The sequence below is a fragment of the Schistocerca cancellata genome, chromosome 5, assembly GCF_023864275.1.
Source record: "Schistocerca cancellata isolate TAMUIC-IGC-003103 chromosome 5, iqSchCanc2.1, whole genome shotgun sequence".
Lineage (NCBI taxonomy): Eukaryota > Metazoa > Arthropoda > Insecta > Orthoptera > Acrididae > Schistocerca > Schistocerca cancellata.
Window position 1 is genome coordinate 685,381,401 of NC_064630.1, and position 23,826 is coordinate 685,405,226.

Consider the following 23,826-nt stretch of genomic DNA (forward strand, 5'->3'; position numbering starts at 1 on the left):
GTTCCAACATTTCTACGGAATCCAAACTGATCTTCCCCGAGGTCGGCTTCTACCAGTTTTTCCATTCGTCTGTAAAGAATTCGCGTTAGTATTTTGCAGCTGTGACTTATTAAACTGATAGTTCGGTAACTTTCACATCTGTCAACACCTGCTTTCTTTGGGATTGGAATTATTATATTCTTCACAAAGTCTGAGGGTATTTCGCCTGTCTCATACATCGTGCTCACCAGATGGTAGAGTTTTGTCATGACTGGCTCTCCTGAGGCCATCAGTAGTTCTAATGGAATGTTGTCTACTCCCGGGGCCTTGTTTTGACTCAGGTCTTTCAGTGCTCTGTCAAACTCTTCACGCAGTATCTTATCTCCCATTTCATCTTCATCTACATCCTCTTCCATTTCCATAATATTGTCCTCAAGTACATCGCCCTCGTATAAACCCTCTATATACTCCTTCCACCTTTCTGCTTTCCCTTCTTTGCTTAGAACTGGGTTGCCATCTGAGCTCTTGATATTCATACAAGTGGTTCTCTTCTCTCAAAAGGTCTCTTTAATTTTCCTGTAGGCAGTATCTATCTTACCCCTAGTGAGACAAGCCTCTACATCCTTACATTTGTCCTCTAGCCATCCCTGCTTAGCCATTTTGCACTTCCTGTCGATTTCATTTTTGAGACGTTTATATTCCTTTTTGCCTGCTTCATTTACTGCATTTTTATATTTTCTCCTTTCATCAATTAAATTCAATATTTCTTCTGTTACCCAAGGATTTCTATTAGCCCTCGTCTTTTTACCTACTTGATCGTCTGCTGCCTTCACCACTTCATCCCTCAGAGCTACCCATTCTTCTTCTACTGTATTTCTTTCCCCCATTGCTGTCAATTGTTCCCTAATGCTCTCCCTGAAACTCTCTACAACCTCTGGTTCTTTCAGTTTATCCAGGTCCCATCTCCTTAAATTCCCACCTTTTTGCAGTTTCTTCAGTTTCAATCTGCAGTTCATAACCAATAGATTGTGGTCAGAATCTACATCTGCCCCAGGAAATGTCTTACAATTTAAAACCTGGTTCCTAAATCTCTGTCTTACCATTATATAATCTATCTGAAACCTGTCAGTATCTCCAGGCTTCTTCCATGTATACAGCCTCCTTTCATGATTCTTGAACCAAGTGTTAACTATGATTAAGTTATGCTCTGTGCAAAATTCTACAAGGCGGCTTCCTCTTTCATTCCTTCCCCCCAATCCATATTCACCTACTATGTTTCCTTCTCTCCCTTTTCCTACTGACGAATTCCAGTCACCCACCTCTATTAAATTTTCGTCTCCTTTCACTACCTGAATAATTTCTTCTATCTCGTCATACATTTCATCTATTTCTTCATCATCTGCAGAGCTAGTTGGCATATAAACTTGTACTACTGTAGTAGGTATGGGCTTTGTGTCTATCTTGGCCACAATAATGCGTTCACTATGCTGTTTGTAGTAGCTAACCCGCACTCCTATTTTTTTATTCATTATTAAACCTACTCCTGCATTACCCCTATTTGATTTTGTATTTATAACCCTGTAATCACCTGACCAAAAGTCTTGTTCCTCCTGCCACCGAACTTCACTAATTACCACTATATCTAACTTTAACCTATCCATCTCCCTTTTTAAATTTTCTAACCTACCTGCCCGATTAAGTGATCTGACATTCCACGCTCCGATCCGTAGAACGCCAGTTTTCTTTCTCCTGATAACGACGTCCTCCTGAGTAGTCCCCGCCCGGATATCCGAATGGGGGACTATTTTACCTCCGGAATATTTTATCCAAGAGGACGCCATCATCATTTAATCATACAGTAGAGCTGCATGACCTCGGGAAAAATTACGGCTGTAGTTTCCCCTTGCTTTCAGCCGTTCGCAGTACCAGCACAGCAAGGCCGTTTTGGTTAATGTTACAAGGCCAGATCAGTCAATCATCCAGACTGTTGCCCCTGCAACTACTGAAAAGGCTGCTGCCCCTCTTCAGGAACCACATGTTTGTCTGGCCTCTCAACAGATACCCCTCCGTTGTGGTGGCACCTACGGTACGGCCATCTGTATCGCTGAGGCATGCAAGCCTCCCCACCAACGGCAAGGTCCATGGTTCATGGGGGGGGGGGGGGCGTTACCCGAAGGAAGTATGCTGACATTTGCCTCACTAAGTGCCACACTGCCGTAGACTCGCCACAGCTAAGACGGTGTTCATCGTTGGCTTGAACGCCGCAGCGCGTGCACGTGGGTGAGTCGACCATGTGGATCGCATGTAGCCTTCATCTGGTCACCTGCTTACCGTTGACAGTGATATACCACATCGCCGTGACGTCAGTGTCCAGTGTTACGTGGTGAATTGTCCTCCACACTACTCACCAGTTGACGTTCGGGTGCTTCCTCTCCACGACGTTATCGGGTCGTCCACGTTGCAGGACCCTATAAACTACCTTTGCCGTCGCCAGGTGAGTCGCTGGTAAGGCAAGCCTAAGGTAACTGAGTTCGAGGTAAAAGACACCGATGTAGAAGAGCGAGGAGGGGACGTGGTGTATCGGCACAGGCGGCAACAGGGAGGGCGGCGCTAGTTCTTCTATTAACAAACTGGTCAAACTGTCCGGACGGCGGTGCCATAGTTTGACTAATGTGCTCACATATAGGGCGACCGCTCTGTCATGAACGTGATAAAGGCCAAGCCCTCCCCGATCCGGGGGAATGGTGAGAGTCTCATATTTGATCTTGAAAAGCATTCCTGAACTCACGAAGGACCCAAAAGCCGCAAGTATACGGCGAGCTAACATCACCGGTATAGGTAATATCTGGGCGATGTGTGGAATGCGTGACGCTAAATGTGTGTTAACATACTGGGTCCTTTGGACGATGTCCAGGGCTCGTAGGCGGTTGTTGGCAATTCCAGTCCGAACATTTTGGAAAAGCCGTCGAAAGTTGTGAGCAGCGGTCCGTCGTATATCGTCTGTAAAATTAATGCCGAGACATTTCAAACTATCTCTGACCTGTAAAGGGGTGACACTGTTCTCAGACAATCCGGCCCCGATGTTCATCGCCACCGATTTTGCGACGTTGATACGACTACCAGTGGCCATGCCATATTTCTCTATCCAATTCAGTGCGCTAGCGGTGTCGTCACCGTTGCGGATGACAATCACCAGGTCGACAGCGTACGCTTTACATCGGAAAGCGTGGCCTCGTAACGTCATACCCGTTAGTCGTTGGCGCAGGCCGCAGAGGAGAGGTTCCATGGCCACAGCGTAAAGTAAAGTGGAGAGAGGGCAGCCTTGGCGTATCGATCGAGAAATGGTGAGGGGCTGCGAAGGTCGGCCGTTGACGATCACCTTGGATGTCGCGCCACGGAGTAGTCGCATGACGACAGTGACGAATGGCTGTGGGTACCGCATATGTTGGAGGACCGCTTCCAAATAGTCGTGGTCCACTCGGTCGAAAGCTTGACTAAAATCGATTGCCGCCAGTGCACCCTTCAGACGACATGCCCTCGCCAGTGAGATCAAGTCACGATATTCACTGAGTGCTGTTTATTGTCGCCTCCTATTGACGTTTGATCGGGTGAGATAACATTTCGTAAGGTCTGGCGTATCCGCGCGGCCAACAGTCGAGAAAAGATCTTAAAGTCGCAGTTCAATAGCGTCAACGGGCGGTAGTCCTGCAGTCGTGAGCCACCGGACGGTTTGTGAATAGGAATAATTATCCCTTCCACAAGGGCCGCAGGGAGCGGCACGTCCGGGGATAGTAGTTCGCGACAGATGTCCGTCCATCGGGAGGCTAATAAATATTGAAAAGTCCGGTAAAATTCCAAGGGGAGGCCATCAGGACCCGGTGACTTGTTGACAGCTCCTTTTCTAATGGCGTCGATCACTTCTTCTTCTGTAATTTCGTCCATCAAGGCCTCTTCCATTGCCGGGGTGACGGTGCCGTAAATCGTCTGAGAGACGTCCTCCAGTGCTGTCGGATCAGGGGTCTGAGCGGAATAGAGTTGGGAATAATGATTGTAGAACGCTGTGTTTATGTCTTGTTGCGTGGTGAGGCGACGACCGTCCTCCGTGTCGATGAAGCGTATCAGCGCTCGTTGGCGTCGTTTACGTTCACGAAGGACGTGGAACATTGACGGGCGTTCGCTCGGTATCCGATCCTGCGTCCTCGAGCGGATGACCACTCCCTCTAGGTGGCGTCCCTTATGAGCGAGGATCTGAGCCTTAGCACGGTGGACCGCCGTTTGTCGTTCCGGAGACGGCGTCATAGCATCGCAGTCGCGCAGGACCCGGAAGTAAAAGTCGAGTGTATGTCTTCGCCAAGTAGCGTGGTCGCGACCATAGGTTATCAACGTTGGCCTAAGTGCCGGTTTGGCGCAGTCCAACCACCAGCGGATCGTTCTGGGATATGCACGGAGGCGAATTTCTCACGAATGCCACGTATCCTCAACGGCTTGGCGGCAATCCGGGTACGACAGGTGAGCGATGTTTAATTTCCACGGGCTGCGGCTTCTCCACACTTGTTGCCGCCGCAGGGTGACGGCACAAATGTAAGCTGTGTGGTCCGAGAATGCTGCAGGCCACAGTTCCGCATCCTGTGTTCCAGCGGCGAGAGAGCGTGAGACATAAATCCGATCGATACGACAGGAAGAGTGACTCGTGAAGTGCGTGAATCCCGGTCGGTGGCCGTGAAGATGTTCCCAAGTGTCCACCATCTGCAGGTCTCGAATTAGCGTCTCGAGTTCCGGGCACGGATTATGTCGTGGGAGTTGGTCTCTGGGCGCCAGTACGCAATTGTAATCACCTCCAATCACCAGATGGTCGTGGCGGCCTTGGAAGAGCGGAGCGACGTCTTCCGCAAAGAATCGTGAACGTTCGCGACGTTTGTCCGTCCCGGAAGGTGCGTAGATGTTGATAAGGCGGACACCCAGTACTGTGAGTGCCATTCCTCTTGCCCCAGGCAGAAACAGGATATCGTCCGCCACTATCCCTTCCCGAAGAAGTACAGCGACACCGCTGCCTGTTGGGGAAGCTGGAGAGACGCAAGCATCGTAACCGTACATGCCTGAGAAGTCGTCGACGTACACTTCCTGGAGAAGGGCTATGTCGATGGAAGCAGAGTTCAACATATCCTGAAGCAAGGATAACTTAGCGCGCGTCCGTATAGTGTTGATGTTTATAGTTGCAACGCGATAAGTTTGAGGTCTATCCATAGCATCTGTGTTGGCCATCAATACCCTTGTAAGGCTGTCTCGTCACTGTAACTGATGGCGGGAAAGGATCAACATTGGTGGGGTAAAGTTCCCCCCGTGTCGTCCGACACGATGGGCAAGGAGTGTTCCTCACAGTCGTCCGCCCAGTCGCCATGAAATACCATCGGCTGTTGGTGGCTGTTAGTGGCCGCTGCGGCACTCGGCGCTGAATCCATCGGCTCTGCTGGCTGGGAATCGGCAGCGGCTGTGTGCTTGTGATCCTGCTCTTCTGTGGGGTCGGAGGGGCTGAAGCCGTCACCACGGCGACCTGTTGAGTTTGATGTTACAGCGGCCTCTGTACCGCCGGTACCGTCGTCGGAATTTCCACAGTCCATGTCAGACGATCGCTGCAAACAATCGTCCGATGGAGCACGCCGCCGTCTCTTGTGTTTACGCGGGGAACGCTGTTTACGGACGTGTGTTTCAGTATATGAATGTGCGTGAATTTCTTCAGCTGCTCCGGTGTCTGGAAGAAAAGCCGCTGTCGGCACAACCCGTGGGTCAATGTCCATCCTAGCATCCACGCCTTCTTGCAAGGTCGGTCGGTGATTATCTTCAGGTGGGGGCGCCGTTGTAGAGGCCGGATCCTGTACTGCAGAAGCCATCTTGGTCTCGCTATCGGAGGCGGCTATCGAACTAACGTGGGCAGCATCAGAAAGGGTTGCTGCCCGTGTAACTTTGGCGTAATTGAGAGGAAGGGTCATCACCGTAGAAGGAGTCATAGATTCACCTGTCGGGATTTGAGTAAGCCGTCGTCGGAGACAATCCGACCGGACGTGCCCTTCTTGGCCGCAACCAGAGCAAGTGCGTGGCTGACCGTCATACATAATGATCGCCCTACATCCGCCGATGACAAGATATGACGGAACATGTTTGGTCAGTTCAATTATTATCTGTCGCACCCCGTTAAGAACGGGGTACGTTGTAAAGGTGGTCCATTTTGCGGCCATATTGCTGATCACTCTGCCGCAGGGCTGGAAAGCCGCGGTGACTACGTCCGGTGGTACTTCGAAAGGGAGTTCGAAGACGCGTATCGTACGGAGGCCAAGCCCCGCGTGATCGATAGAGACCGCCCCAATATGGCCATCAGAATGTTTGAATTTAAGATCGTTCGCATGTGCGCGCACGATTCTGTTGCACACCTCGCCACTTACTAGCTTGACGTAGACAACACTGCTCGTGATAGAGAGGTGGATACCAATTATGTCTCGCGGTTCAATTTTAACGTCGTCACGTAGAAAACGTTCCACTTCAAAAGCTCGCGGTCGTGCATGATCGGGTTGAAAACTGATCTTGATGGTGGTTTGTCTGTATGAATGTGCCATATTGCGTCGGTAGTGATGGACTCTAAACTAGCGACAACGCAGTAGTAAACAACTACGGGCACTCGCGACCGCGCGGACGGGACGTAAACAAGACGTCCTCGCCGCGGCGCTGCGGAAAGCAGACTGTTCCTTAGACCACGGGTGACCTAACTAACGTAGGACATCACACACATCCATGCTCGAGGCAGGATTCGAGCCTGCGACCGTAGCAGTAGCGTGGTTCCGGACTGTAGCCCCTAGAACCGCCCATCCACAGCGGCCGGCAGCTCAGCAGGCGTTGCAAGTGCAGGAGCTGGGCACCATGCATGCGGCCGCGGGGGAGTAGGGATTGAGCCCTTCAAAACCGCCATGGACGCACATACAGCACCTTTTAAGGCCACACTGTCTGCAGAGCCGGAGGAGACATGCATCGAGCTGCAGAGATTGCCGTCATAGCTAACTGAGTAAACAAATTTGTAGCATTAATGTCGTATCTGTTGTGTCAGATTCCTAGACTTCATTTTCTGCGGAATGCAAGAATACATTTATCGCAAATTACTCGCCCACTGTCACTGCATAAGTCAACTTATATGCAATCTTACGCAGCATAAGGACACCATTCAATGTCGTAAATCAGACGCGTACTGATACGTCGAGTAAATAGTTCTGATTCATTATTACGTGAGTTTGTCAGGAAGCGATCTTCAAAAATCTTATAGTTGTGTGGTTTACGAAACTTTTTTATTGGCCAAGATCGCTAGAAAGTACACTCCTGGAAATTGAAATAAGAACACCGTGAATTCATTGTCCCAGGAAGGGGAAACTTTATTGACACATTCCTGGGGTCAGATACATCACATGATCACACTGACAGAACCACAGGCACATAGACACAGGCAACAGAGCATGCACAATGTCGGCACTAGTACAGTGTATCTCCACCTTTCGCAGCAATGCAGGCTGCTTTTCTCCCATGGAGACGATCGTAGAGATGCTGGATGTAGTCCTGTGGAACGGCTTGCCATGCCATTTCCACCTGGCGCCTCAGTTGGACCAGCGTTCGTGCTGGACGTGCAGACCGCGTGAGACGACGCTTCATCCAGTCCAGCATTGTCCTGTTGGAACAGCAAGTTCCCTTGCCGGTCTAGGAATGGTAGAACGATGGGTTCGATGACGGTTTGGATGTACTGTGCACTATTCAGTGTCCCCTCGACGATCACCAGTGGTATACGGCCAGTGTAGGAGATCGCTCCCCACACCATGATGCCGGGTGTTGGCCCTGTGTGCCTCGGTCGTATGCAGTCCTGATTGTGGCGCTCACCTGACGGCGCCAAACACGCATACGACCATCATTGGCACCAAGGCAGAAGCGACTCTCATCGCTGAAGACGACACGTCTCCATTCGTCCCTCCATTCACGCCTGTCGCGACACCACTGGAGGCGGGCTGCACGATGTTGGGGCGTGAGCGGAAGACGGCCTAACGGAGTGCGGGACCGTAGCCCAGCTTCATGGAGACAGTTGCGAATGGTCCTCGCCGATACCCCAGGAGCAACAGTGTCCCTAATTTGCTGGGAAGTGGCGGTGCGGTCCCCTACGGCACTGCGTAGGATCCTACGGTCTTGGCGTGCATCCGTGCGTCGCTGCGGTCCGGTCCCAGGTCGACGGGCACGTGCACCTTCCGCCGACCACTGGCGACAACATCGATGTACTGTGGAGACCTCACGCCCCACGTGTTGAGCAATTCGGCGGTACGTCCACCCGGCCTCCCGCATGCCCACTATACGCCCTCGCTCAAAGTCCGTCAACTGCACATACGGTTCACGTCTACGCTGTCGCGGCATGCTACCAGTGTTAAAGACTGCGATGGAGCTACGTATGCCACGGCAAACTGGCTGACACTGACGGCGGCGGTGCACAAATGCTGCGCAGCTAGCGCCATTCGACGGCCAACACCGCGGTTCCTGGTGTGTCCGCTGTGCCGTGCGTGTGATCATTGCTTGTACAGCCCTCTCGCAGTGTCCGGAGCAAGTATGGTGGATCTGACACACCGGTGTCAATGTGTTCTTTTTTCCATTTCCAGGAGTGTATACATCGATTACTAGTTTCGACCAGTGAAATGGCCATCTTCAAATTTAAAAGTATACAGTCGGCTAAAGGCCAATATTCGTAGTACAAAGAACAGGCGAAATTAATGGTTTCCTGATAGTTGTACGAGTCCGCATCATATTGCACAAAGCAGCGTCTAAGTTGACTACTGAACAAAAACCGTTCTGTCACGATGTTGCTTACAACTCCAAACTGTTAGATAAAGGCGAATTAAATTTATGAAAATAATCAATAGTCATCGGTAAAAAAATTGTTTACAAAAAGATTTTTTCAACAACACGTATTTCAAAAACTGTGGTACTTCAGTAAACATACATTATTTTTACAAAATAATAGAAAATATGCAGAAATATGCAGTTGTTTAAAAAGTAGATGAACAAAACAATGTTTTATATGTAACAATGTGAATGCAGCCTTGAAATTTATAGCTAATGGATGTGGTGACGATAAAGATTTTAGTAGTGCGATACACTACAAGTAAATAAAGGTAAAAAGCCAAAGACTACATTAGATTGTAGAATGTTCAAAATCATCAAATGAAAATACAATGGAATTTTACAAATTTCATATGGTGTTTATCGTGGATGGTCGCCACACAAGTAGCGAACCGTAGACGCAGTAGTGGCCCAAATTATATAAGAGAAGTCTATTTTGACTGACTTTACGGGTACCTGGAAGCAATTTCAGTTCGTGTCAGTGTTTCATTGTGAATGACAGCAAAAAATGCGACACTGAAGCTTCCAACCATAACCTGATAAACATGTCTCAGGCAACTGTAAATGTTTTAATGCAAATAACGAAACAAGTATTATGATGGCACAATTAACATAAGTACATATACCGATGTACAATGTGTAGGTGTAGAGAAATATGAGTTCTAGCTTTCACACAACCAACTTGTGAGAATAACGTGTAGATCGTGTACCATTCCAATATGTTCAATGTGATGTACGTGCACCAATGTAACAAATACGGTAGCATAAACAGTACAAGTACAATTTTATAAATTTAATAATTACAGCATTTTCAAGTTATAAAACGACAGAATTCGAACCTATTTTTTACAAAACAAAAGTTGCATTTAATTAATACGTATTGCGTTAATCGAAGTCTACGTTACAATGTTGGCTGTGGGACAAAATACCAGTCACATGTTGACTTAAGAAAGTACACTGACAGAAAGAAATCGTAACACCAAGAAAGTCTTGCGGCATGTAAACGAAAGTTGGTAAACTAGTTTCTACATCTGACATCTTCAAATTTTAAGCCAGTCTCTGGTAGCGCCACTATAAAGATGCAAGTCGGGTTTACTTTATATACACGCTGCAACGGTTGTGAGCATTGGTTACCTTTGAAGTGGGACGTGGTGTGTTGATCTTAGTCAACAATGCTTTGGAGGCGACAAAGATGCCATTATTTACAAGTAACTGAGTTTGAACGATGTCGTGAAATAGGGTTATGAGAAGCTGGATGTTCCTTCTAAGATACTGCAGAAAGTCTTGTTAGGAATGTAGCGACTCTAATGATTGCTGGCAGCGAAGTTCACGATAAAGACAGTTGATAGATCATCGGGCTCTGGATGGCCACGTTGCACTACGAGAAGGAAGACTGTGGCGTTCGGCGTGTGGCTCTGGTGCATAGTACTATCTCTGCAGCAGCATTTTAAGCAGCACTTATCTCCACAGTGATAAAGCGAACTGTTACAAATCGGTTACTTCAAGGACAGCTCCGAGCTAGACCTCCTGTAGCGTACATTACAGTCATCCAAATCACCACCATTTGCGATATCAGTGGCGTCAAGCGTGCGCTCATTGGAGTACGTGATGGACGTCTGTGGTGCTTTCTGATGAAAGTTGATTCTGCCCCGGTACCAGTGACGGCCGCATGTTGGTTGGAAGGAGGCCAACCTGTATATGAACTAAACACAGTGGACGTACACGTGTAATTACGGTCTGGTGTGTGAGTTCGTATGACAGTACTCTCGTGACTATCCTACAAGCCCTGAGTGAAAATTTGTACGTCAGCCTCGTAATTCCACCAGTTGCGTTGCCGTTTATGATCAGGATTCCAAGGGTGGTTTACCAATAGGACACTGCTCCCCCACATACAGTTCTTGTATGCCAACATGCCGTAGAGATTATTGACATGTGGCCTTCGCCCCTTCGATTACCAGACCAATCTCCAATCGAGCACATATGGTACATCATCGGACGACAATTCATGCGTCATCCATAGCCATCATTAACTGCCCTTGTATTGTCCGACCAAGTGTAAGAGGGACGGACCTCCATCCCACAAACTAACAACCGGCACCTGTACAATACAATGCCTCCACATTTTCATGCTTGCATTCAGCATTCTGCCGGTCACACCAGTTATCAGTGTAACAGCTTTGTTTTATCCCTAAATTACATTAACCCGTGATCTTACAATCTTAATCAACTAAATATGATACCTAGATAAATGCTTTCCCGAGATTTCATTACTCTGTATTAATCATATTTTGGTGTTGCCATTTTTTCCGTCAGTGTACATTAATCGGTGAGTCAACGTGCAAATAATTCAGCAAATTAATGACAAAAGCTCAGGATGTATCTACTGCGCAGTAGTTCTAACAGAATTTAAACAAAGAGAAGGGCAAATATTTCTTTTACGTAAAGAAGATAGAAAGTTTATATAATTTGAATTTTAAGCCATTGTTCTGATCTCCTGTGTTATAAAGCTGACACACCTATCTTAAAGCTAAAAGATCCCATTTCGGAATGTTTTCTTACTAAGTATGCTCTACATAGTCGAATGTCTACGTTACAATCTTGTTATCAAGTCAGGTAAAATGTGGCCTGTTGCTCGTACGATATTATTAGTCAACAGTAAAGCTGTAGAACAGCTGAGGAACCAGTCTTGAAGCTACAGAAACCTTAATTTGAAAGATTATATGAATGAAGTATTGTATACGTCACTCTATGTCTAAGTTATAATGTGACTTACGGAGCATGTGAAATGTAGCGTGATGTCAACGTGGTATTAATTCTTAAACAGTTGGTTATATTAAATTACAAACATATATAATTTTCACTGGTAGAACAGTACCATGTTCAGAGCGATGTGTGTCTGCTAAAACCCATAACAATTGAAAACCATACAGTATCTGGAGCATCACAGTACGTGCTCAAAATTTTGAAATATATGTGTATATGCAAGGCAGTCTTTCACTTAACAACAGCAAGGAAACAGCTGAGAGATAAATATGGGTTTTGGATTTCCCACAGAATGCCCTTAAGTCTTGATTTGTAGCTCTATGTCTGTATGATTTTTGTAAGGTACCATTGTGGCATATTATATAATAATATTGACTGAACCAGTTTCAGCCCTTCTTGTAGCACATCTCGAGTTCTGAAGAACAGTCATTCGTTTTTCCCTTGAAAATTGTAGCGAAAAGTACGAAAATCGTATAAACATCATATTTCGAGCGAAGATTATCGTAGATAATCACAATTTTCTGTATTACACTGTTCGTGCTTAAAATCTCTACGTTTCAGCTATAGAAATATAATATTTATCAATGGTGCTATATCCGGTTGCGCATGAAGTTCTTGATGCACCATATCTATGTCGTTACTACACGTGCCACTGTGTTATATGGGATTCTCATGTGGTGAAGGTTATATTTTACCAAAGGTTTGTATTATCTTACGGATTGATATCCAAAGCAGTTATTTAAGTTCACCACAGACAACCGTTCCCGCAGTGCTTTTGTTGCTGAGCCGCATGGCTCCTGTCTTTCTGAGACTAATAGAATTCTGAGTGGCGCACGGCTGTCCCTATTTTTCCCTAGCGCTTAGATGTACCCTGTCCGGACTTCGGAGATCGAAGAAACGCTTGCAGGCACCGTCGGTTCATGAGGCCTGTCGCTCCTGCGTCTCTTCCTCCGGAAATCCACATCCAGCAATCTGTGCGGGAATTGGCTTAAATCTCAAAGCTCTAGGAACGCGTTTCTGGGGATAAGACGCTACTCATCCGTTTTTTTTTTCTTCTTGTTGTACTGCTAGATGACCCAGCATCTGCAGAGTCGAGTGAATGCGGTGCACTTGTATTTTGTTGTGGGCTTATAGTCCGTATGCAGTGCCTCTCAGAATTGGCTTCGGTAATGAGAAATGACAGTTGATGTACAGCGCTGTTAATCAAATTCGTAATATCTTAAAGGATTACTATACTCTTCATAAGATGCAATCTATGTTTTTCATACGTGTATTGAATCGAGTAGCAGGACGAATAAATTGCTACAACAAAGTAGGAAGCACTTTTCTAAGGTCCTGTAACGTTTTTGCATTTTCCACTAATAGGTTTGCAGGGTCTTCAGCCATAAGCGGGTGACAACCGCCTGTAATATTCTCTCTTCAAATAACGTAATTGCACATCACAGAATTCTAACGCAGTTTTCTACGAAAATCGCAGTCATATGCAAATGATGTTAACGAATGCCTAACGAAATTACACAGTTATAACGGTATGATAAATTTTGTTATTGTTACAGCTTCCTTTTGTATACAGTCAACACATAACATCTGTTCCACAGTGTTCTGTATTACTGTTGTATCTCTGTGTTTCTAAATTTTTTGTTTTTACTTTTCTTCAGTTTGCTTGTCAGTTATTAGTTGGTAATGAACCAAGAAGCTCATCAGGGAATAAATCAGATTTCTTCTTGAGAGTCTATGCACCGATTATTGTTGTCCTTATATTGCTCTGCGTATTTGGAATTCGTATTTCTCCTGCCTGTGGAGGTATTTAAACAACTATGTTTCTTTAATCGAACAAAATGCTAGTGTTAAGGGTATTAAAAAGATTTTGCAAAGGACAGCATTGTGGTGAAATTATGTTAATGGAAATAAGAATTATTTTTTAAAAAGTAGTTGTAAAACATGAGGCTTTGCCTCCAGACATTCCACAATCAGACCTAAAACACTTCAGCGTAAATATTACAAACCGTATTTCATTAGAGGCAGGAGTAGTGCATACTCCAAATTTTCCTAAGGAACTATTTCGAATTATTTATCTAAATTTATTGATTTACTTTGTTCTGTTTCTGTAACCAAAGAAACAATGAATGTTCGTCATTTAAAGGGAATGAGGTCATGAAGACATCACTAAGAGACGTTGAAGTTAATTTCCTCCTATGATTACTAGCAAGTTGATTACATAATGAAATAATATGAGATCGCATATGCGCCTAGATGCAAACAATTTGTTTATTATTTTCGAATTGGTTTCAGCGAAAATTGTCCGTCTTCTATAACCTTTCTTCTGAAATACGTGAAATTAGATACACAATAGAGAACTAAATTTTACATTTTTTTATCTCGGTTTGAGGCTGATCCAGCGTATTATGTTGATAGCTCCAGCCTTTCCTCATTAGTTATTTCTTCAGTTATATTTGACATATTGATATCAGTAATAATTGTCATAATGATATAGATAAGAACCAATGATCACATTTTTTATAAACTTTCAGTACGAAAAGAATGATAATATTTATTCTTGTCCACTCGAAAAAAATTATTTAAAATCAAAATCTTCTACTAATAAACACAACTTACTGATACTAATTTCAGCGAATACGCCAGTTACAAGCTTGTAGGTGGACCCACAATTCACATGAATCAATGCGATGAAGTGCTTAAACGTACAGTCAGATATTAAAATAGTGTGGTTGACGAGGTCTTTAGTCCGAAGGCTGATTATATTCAGCTATCCCTACTAGTTTATGCTGTGAAAGCCTATTCTTCTCTGTAAAACCAATGAAGCCATTAGAAACAAATTAATGTATTAAATTCTTGGTCTCCCTCCATAGTTTCTACCCTCCACACTCTCCTCCATCAATAAACTGAATATTTATTGATGCCTCGGGACGTGTTTTATCAACCGATTCCTTCATTTAGTCAGGTTGTTCTACACATGTCTTTTTCCCGAGTTAGTTTCAGTGTTTCTTCACTTACTGTCATGTCCAGCATATGGAGCATGTTGCTATCGGTTGTGTAACTGTAGGATGGAGTTGCAATATAATGCCGGCACCATATGCTCTTTTGCTTTTTTGGCAGACGACGACAGCTTTTCGCCCTGTAGTCCGTTATCTAAGGAATCTACATAATAGATGAAAGCAACTTTTTTATCTATTACAGTGTAAATACCACAGGATAACATCCCTGCGCGAGAAAACTAAGTGTTTTTTTCCTTTTTTAATAAAAACTCTAAGTGCGGCTGATACTGACACTTCATTCGAAAGCTTCTCATTTGGAATTCGGCCTACCCATCTAATCTTCATCATTCTTCTATAACACCACATCTCAAAAGATTCTGTTCCCGTCTGAACTGCTTGCAGTCCACGTTTCACTTTCATACATGGCTACAAACCAGACAAATATGTTCATCTGAGGTTTCCTAACGATTCAGTTGATATTAGAGACTAAAAAATTACTCTTTTTCATAAATTCTTTTCTTCCTATTCCTAACCTACATATGATTTCCCTCTGTTTCGACCACCATGTGTTATTTTTCTGCCCAAAGAGAAAACCTCAAACACTATTCTGAGAGTTCAGTTCATAATTACATGCCATCAGAAACTCGTAAATTAATTTGACTACATTTCATTATCTTCGTTTATATTTATCGATGTATATCCTACTATCTCTTTTCAAGACCATATCTGCTCCGTTCAACTGCTTTCCAGGGCCTTTGCTGTCTCTGACAGAGTTACAATGTCAGTGGCAAACTCAATTTTTTTCTTATCTCTTCTTCCTAAACTTCCTATCATAATATTTCCTTAGTTCCCTTCACAGCTAACTCTACGACCGACTGAATAGCATTAGGGATGGGCTACAATTCTGGCTCACTCCCTTTTCAACTATGGCTTCCCATCCACGTCAACTGACTCTCATGACTGGAGTCTGGTCCTGTACAAGTTATAAATAACCAACTACTTATTGTATATTATTCCCGCTACCTTCAAAAATTTAAATACTCTGGTATAGCTAACTTTGACAAAAGTTTTTTCTAAATCTATGTATGTGCTTTTCTTGGACCTATCTTCAAGGATAGGTGATAGCGTGCGGTTTGCCTTATCATTTTCTGCACTTTGCCTGGAACCCAAACTGATGTTCTCCGTAATCGGCTTGTATCAGTTTCTCCAGATTTATATAAATAAGCCGTGTCTGCAGTTTGGAACCATGAATTATTGAAAATGATTATTCGATAGTGGAATTGCTAGGTACGACGTTGTTACGCTTGCTAACGGAGTGATTGTGTGTTACTGCGAGTTGCTAGTCGGTTAATGTGTGGCAGTCCAAACAGTATGCCATGAATGGACGATGGGATTTACCAATGCAGAAAAAGCCGACATTTTTATGGTGTATGGTGGACGTAGGAAGTATATAATTCGTTCGTGTACTGTGTATGCAGCATGATATCCCAATAGTCAACCATATCAGCAGTGATTTATCAATGTCTTCAGCTTTTTACATGAAATTGGTTGTGTAACACCCACACAGCGTAATAGAAGGAAACAAGTGACGACAGAAGAGGCGGGAAATTAACGTTTCTTCTCCTGTTGCAGATGATCCGCACGTTAGCTCCAGCGTGATCGCACGAGGTAGTGGCATAAGTGAAGCAGTGTCCTGCACATTATCCATCGGCATAGATTTCATGGGTAACAGAAGAAATACTTCAGTTGATTAAAGAAAGGAGGAAGTACAAACATGTTCCGGGAAAATCATGAATACAGAAATACAAGTCGCTGAGGAATGAAATAAATAGGAAGTGCAGGGAAGCTAAGACGAAATGGCTGCAGGAAAAATGTGAAGACATCGAAAAAGATATGATTGTCGGAAGGACAGACTCAGCATACAGGAAAGACAAAACAACCTTTGGTGACATTAAAAGCAACGGTGGTAACTTTCAGAGTGCAACGAGAATTCCACCGTTAAATGCAGAGGATAGAGCAGACAGGTGGAAAGAATACATTGAAAGCTTCTATGAGGGTGAAGATTTGTCTGATGTGATAGAAGAAGAAACAGGAGTCGATTTAGAAGAGATAGGTGATCCAGTATTAGAATCGGAATTTAAAAGAGCTTTGTAGGACTTACGGTCAAATAAGGCAGAAGGGATAGATAACATTCCATCAGAATTTCTAAAATCATTGGGGGAAGTGGCAACAAAACGACTATTCACGTTGGTGTGTAGAATATATGAGTGTGCCGATATACCATCTGACTTTCGGAAAAGCATCATCCACACAATTCCGAAGACGGCAAGAGCTGACAAGTGCGAGAATTATCGCACAATCAGCTTAACAGCTCATGCATCGAAGCTGCTTACAAGAATAATATACAGAAGAATGGAAAAGAAAATTGAGAATGCGCTAGGTGACGATCAGTTTGGCTTTAGGAAAAGTAAAGGGACGAGATTCAATTCTGACTTTACGGCTAATAATGGAAGCAAGGCTAAAGAAAAATCAGGACACTTTCATAGGATTTGTCGACCTGGAAAAAGCGTTCGACAATATAAAATGGTGCAAGCTGTTCGAGATTCTGGAAAAAGTAGGGGTAAGCTGTATGGAGAGACGGGTCATATACAATATGTACAACAACCAAGAGGGAATAATAAGAGTGGACGATCAAGAACGAAGTGCTCGTATTAAGAAGGGTGTAAGACAAGGCTGTAGCCTTTCGCCACTGCTCTTCAATCTGTACATGGAGGAAGCAATGATGGAAATGCAAGAAAGGTTCAGGAGTGGAATTAAAATACAAGGTGAAAGGAAATCAATGATACGATTCACTGATGACATTGCTATCCTGAGTGAATGTGAAGAAGAATTAAATGATCTGTTGAACGGAATGAGCAGTCTAATGAGTACACAGTATGGTTTGAGAGTAAATCGGAGAAAGACGAAGGTAATGAGAAGTAGTAGAAATAAGAACAGCGAGAAACTTAACATCAGGATTGATGGTCACGAAGTCAATGAAGTTAAGGAATTCTGTTACCTAGGCAGTAAAATAACCAATGACGGATGGAGCAAAGAAGACATCAAAAGCAGACTCGCTATGGCAAAAAAGGCATTTCTGGCCAAGAGAAGTCTACTAATATCAAATACCGCCCTTGATTTGAGGAAGAAATTTCTGAGGATGTACGTCTGGAGTACAGCATTGTATGGTAGTGAAACATGGACTGTGGGAAAACCGGAACAGAAGAGAATCGAATCATTTGAGATGTGGTGCTATAGACGAATGATGAATATTAGGTGGACTGATACGGTAAGGAATGAGGAGGTTCTACGCAGAATCGGAGAGGAAAGGAATATGTGGAGAACACTGATAAGGAGAAGGGACAGGATGATAGGACATCTGCTAAGACATGAGGGAATGACTTCCATGGTACTAGAGGGAGATGTAGAGGGCAAAAACTGTAGAGGAAGACAGAGATTGGAATACGTCAAGCAAATAATTGAGGACATAGGTTAAAAAAAAAAAGTGTTTTATCCCGACCATATTTCTCTTCATTAAGAGCTGCATGGAAACGACTATGAGAATCGTGTTAATTTCTTTACATGTGCTTTAAGATAGGATACTCCAGATGTATCGAGTGTCCTATCTTGTCATGAAGCCACATTTACCAATCATGGCCAGGTAACAGCTAAACATATAATATTGGTCTGTTGACAACCCCCTTTGGCTTCTTCAGGTGGAACGTCAGCGTCCAAGGAATGTAAACGTATTGTGTGGGCTAGCGAATCATTAGCTCATAGCCATGTTTTTCATAGACGGAAGATCAAAGCCGCACAAGTATCACACCCTCCTAACAGACAATCTTTCACAGATGCTAGAAAATGTTTCTCTGCTGACTAGGAGGAATCAGCGGCACCAGCATGATAACTATCCAACACACAGTGCACGAAGTACTACAGGTTGTCTTCACGAAGTGTTCCTGAATCGTTCGACTGGATGCAGAGGACCTGTTCCTTGGCCATCCCGGTATCCGGAAGTGATGCCTGTAGACTTTTATCTGTGAGGAAAGGGTACAAGGACATACAACTACATCTCATGATATGAAACGACGTATTACTGCAGCTTGCTAGGCCGTCTCCGCTGAAATGCTAGCACGTGTGCAGCAGTCGTTCAGTACCTGTGTTTCAGTGTGTGGTACCACAAATATTGTGCAAGTGTCGGTGTGGAATCTTTTCAAAATACGATCTCTCGTAAACGACTCGCACTAGAATCCTGCAACAAAGTTCATTGACATTCTAATTTACCCTACGTTTAGTTTATTAATGTCAATTTGCGTTGTTCTGTTTAAAAAAGGTGCATGTTTACACATAAAAACATTTTATAAATATTATTACAATCTGTTTATTGGCTAACAATACGATTCAAATAAACCTTTCTAAACCATACTTGTACTTGATTGTCGTTTAAATTACAAATCACCCGCTGAGTCAGGTGACAATGACGCTACAACAGGAATTTATTCAGGAGCACTGAAAAATCTCTATATAAGCAGCCAGTGCAGCGGGCCAGTCAGTCATTACCAGGAGTGAGCCGAACAAGCAGCATTCCGCAGAATTACCACTGCCGAGCCTCGGATCACTTTACAGCGACACTTCGATGCTGCTGAGAGGACGGTACACATTGAGTTACCGACAAATATATAACCATAGTTGTTATGTCGAGTTTTCCGCCTGCTGGAAGAATAAATACCAAAGGACTTCAACTTCTCTAGCCCAGTCGTGTGTTCAGTTCCTAATGCGGTGAAGTGTAAACAAACCGCATTTTAAATGGCAAATATCAGAAAAAGAATAGCTATAACATCGAAACATGTGGTCAGTTCCTAAAGCTATGAAGTGTAAAAATAAAAAAAAATTACATTGCAAATGGCAATTACGAGAAGAAGAAGAGTTATAACTAAGGTACAAGAACACAACATATAGATCAACATCCAAGAAATCTGCCTCTGAAGACACCTTGCACAGAATAAAGACGAAACGTGTATGTCACAAAAGTTTTATTCTATTCACTTGTGATTAAATGATCAGAAAGATATATTATCAACGTACCGTACACCAAACATCTCTCTCTAGTAGTAATTAGTAGTATTTGATATTTTCCGTACATCACAAAGTAAAGAGAAACATGCGCTGTCTTGCACTTCTGTATAGAATAAGGTATCTAACTGAGTCTAGTCGCAACGAGGAATAGTTCATATTTTCTGTTTGTCAGAATATAATGAGGAACAAGCGTTATCTTACACTTGTTCCTGTGTTTTCTGGAAAGGCCTAACATAAAGCCGTTTGGGTATACTCATTGATTTGGAGAGATAATCTATAACCGCTGAAAAGCGCCACTAGGAATAAGGTTAAACTGCTGGGAAAGTAAACTGTTCTTATACTGGAGCCGGCCGGTGTGGCCGTGCGGTTCTAGGCGCTTCAGTCTGGAACCGCGTGACCGCTACGGTCGCAGGTTCGAATCCTGCCTCGGGCATGGATGTGTGTGATGTCCTTAGTTTAGTTAGGTTTAAGCAGTTCTAAGTTCAAGGGGACTGATGACCACAGATGTTAAGTCCCATAGTCCTCAGAGCCTTTAAACTGGATCCTCAAGTTTTTTCACCCACGAATCAAAAATGTTTCACTTTGTTCCAGAATCATATGTACTTTGGAGACTTCTTACCTATCACACCATTAAACGTGACTTAGTAGGCCTCAGCCCACGATAAACATGTTGTCGTCAACGTTCTGACAGTGATATGCAGACCACACTTTCATCCAAGCTGATGATAGGACCTGTGCCAAAGCTGCACTATGTCAGCAGTTTGTCATCTAATGCATGAAATATATCACTCTCGACTTCTACATGCATCATGGTCTGCAGCTTTACGTATTCCTTCCAAACGTTTCTAAATGTCATATATAGTCCAGAAGAGAAGCACCTCGTTTTCCTCTTATGGAGTCGAGCGAAGAACCTTGGTCTATGATCCATTCACGTGACTATATGCCCCACCTGCCTAAATTCCGTTTTCCTCACAGTGATCATCATGTCTTGCAGTCCAGCCTTGTGCCTACTCAGGTTCTCTCCTAGCCTATCACACTAAATTCCAACATGCAACTTTCCTTTACGCGTTGAGAAATCTCAGTTTATGAACGGTAATCATATTAAACCTCCGACTCCTATTGCAATAAATTAAAACTATTAGAACGCATAGTAAATTTTGTTTTTCAGATTCATTCGACTTTTTATTTGAAATATCAGTGTAGTTCAACAGAAGCAATCAAGGCCTCTTTTGTTTGATTATCTTCATATGTATCGACTATCTTCTTTGAAGGACATATTTGAAAAAAAAATTGGTTTACCTTGTGAAAACTTAATAAAAACATAAATTGAGAAACATAGGAATAATGTTCAGTAATAAGTTGCGTAAGAAAATTCTGTACGTGACATAACATCTCCCCGATTTTGACTATAACTAATTTTTGAAAATGGAGTTAATGTTTTGTCGGAACTCTGCATGTGATTCTTTCAACTAGTGGCTCAGTGTTTCAGTCACAATATAATGTTAGTTGCAAGAAATGAGATAATTTATTTCCTTTAACTCCGCTCGTAATATTATCAAACTTCAGTGGCGTTTATGAGGTGCAAGTTTCCTAAAAAATATTACAAGAGACACCCGTGACCACGACTGATTCTGCACTACGTATTAGTGGTTAGTTTTAATACGCAAAACTTTTTAGCTACAGTTTTTTGGCATGCATTGTTTATTTGAACACGAGATCATGTACAGTGTCTATTATTTCAGCTATTAAAATGTAGGATTCGAGAGTGAGTAAGAATGGTTTACGAACTTAGATGGGCACCTTCCGAAAACACTGCAGCAAACGAATTCGTGGAGAGAAAACATCAAATGTATTGATATTTAAAACGGGTTTAACATATCGGCAATTTGTAGTACCAGATGCACGTAATTTTAATACATGACTAATGTGGATCTCCCTGTATCATCTGCAGATCTAATACCAAAGCAAACCGAAATATGTGCTCTCAGTTATTTTACGTAATGTGGATAAGTGTAGTACATAAATGTAGGATCTAGCTACATAATGGCGTCAGCAGACGCTCACGTCTTTGTCAGAACCACACGTCAGAGTTGTGCAGTGGGCAGATAAGGTCCATGTTTTAAACAGGTAACTGATGGGGGAGGGGAGAGGCTGGAAGACAAAAGGAAAGTAGATATGGGAAGAAAGTGGAGCGAGGTGTACTCTGAGAAGGGAAAAAAGGCTAGCAAGAGTAGTGGTAAGGTTGTCATGAGTGCAACACGCTTACAAACTCTAAAACATTATAGAATCTTGCGTCAAATGAGAGAGTCTTACGCTAAATTTAAAAGAAAAGACCTATGTAAAGAAATTGATGGAGTATTAAGAGTATAGAACAATGAGAGAGGAGAAGGAAGAGAAGTGAAAATAGTGGAAGAACATGCAATGGGTGAAAGGGATGAAAGGAGGAAGCCACCTGGCAGGATTATGCAAAGGACAATGACTACGCTTCCCTAGCACTTGGTATAACTAGCGTGCAATTAGTGTTGCACACGGGAAAAAACATGGAGACGCTGAAAGGTTTCAAATTTACCGTGGAGTGGTAAAACAAAGATTCTGAAATCTGATTCTAAACTGTAAGTCATTTCCAAGGTCAAATATGACCATAAGTTATTGGTTAGGAACTGCAGACTGAAACTGAGGAAACAGCAAAATCGTCGGGAATTAACGAATGGAAGATGAGTAAACTGAAATAAGCAGAGGCTGTTGAGCGTCTCAGAACGAGCATTAGGAAACGTTGGACTGAAACAGAGGACGAGACTGTAGTAGAAGGCGAAATTGTAGCTAAACTTTGAGAAATGAAATAGGGAGGGTAGTAGCATATGATCACATTGTTGAAAAGACAAGACTCGGTATAAATCCCTGGAAACCACAGCAGACATTAAATGTTACTGAAGAAAGTAATATATATGTAAAAATCCCGTGAATGGGAACGAATGCGTCTTAAAAATAAGCTTCACAGTATGTGGAAAATGGCAATGGAACAATGGAGTAAGTAAAAATGCAAGGCAGTATGAGGATTACAGATAGGGCAGAGATTGATACTAACGCCAGCAGCAATAAACGCTGCCAGTCTGGTGTGGAACGGCTGCTGCACATGTGCTAGCATTTCAGCGGAGATGTTCGAGCAGGCTGCAGTAACTCGTCGTTGCATATCATCAGGTATGTCCTTGTAGACAGCGTCTATCGGCTATCCACGCAGAAAAACGTTATACAGGCATAAAATCCCGGGAACGGGCCGGCTAAGGAACAAGCTTTCTGCCACACTTCCACGCGTTCAGTGCTCCGTCTATGAAATACGGGCGTATGGGTTGATGGTTAATTACCCCACAGCATACGTTTACACTTCATGGACGCTGACGTTCCACCTGACGAAGCCAAGGGGGTTGTCAACAGACCAACAACGTAAGTTTCGGAGGTTTACCTGGCCATGATTGGTAAATGTGGCTCCGTAACCAAAAATGATACATGATAGGTCTGGTTTATCCTGTCAATGCCCATGTATAGAACGTGATCCTTATAAGGTTTCCCATGCAACTCTTGATGGAGAGAGATGTGGCAGGGATGGAACCTATGCCGATGGAGAATGTGTAGGACACTTGCCTCATTCATGCCAGTTCCTCTGCCATTGCGCGGGAGGTGACGTGCGGATCACCTGCAACAGCAGTAAGAACATTAATTCCCCCATCTCTTATGTCGTCACTTGTATCTTTCTGTTAAGTAGTCTAGGTGTTACACTACCTTTTTGACGTGACTGGTTGAAGAGGGTGATAAATGACTGCCGAGATCGTTAATTACTGTCGGGACGTCTGGTCAGATACACCGTACAAGGACGAGCTGCCTTCTGCCTATACTCTCCATTCACACGGCGGATTTTTCTGCATTGGTGAATCCCATTGCCCACTCACTACCAGCTGCTGGGATTGTGACACACTAACAGACTAGCAAGTTGCAATAAGCTCGAGGAACACACAAGCACACTTACGTAAGCATAGTAACATCCTACGTAGCAGTTACGCAGATTGAA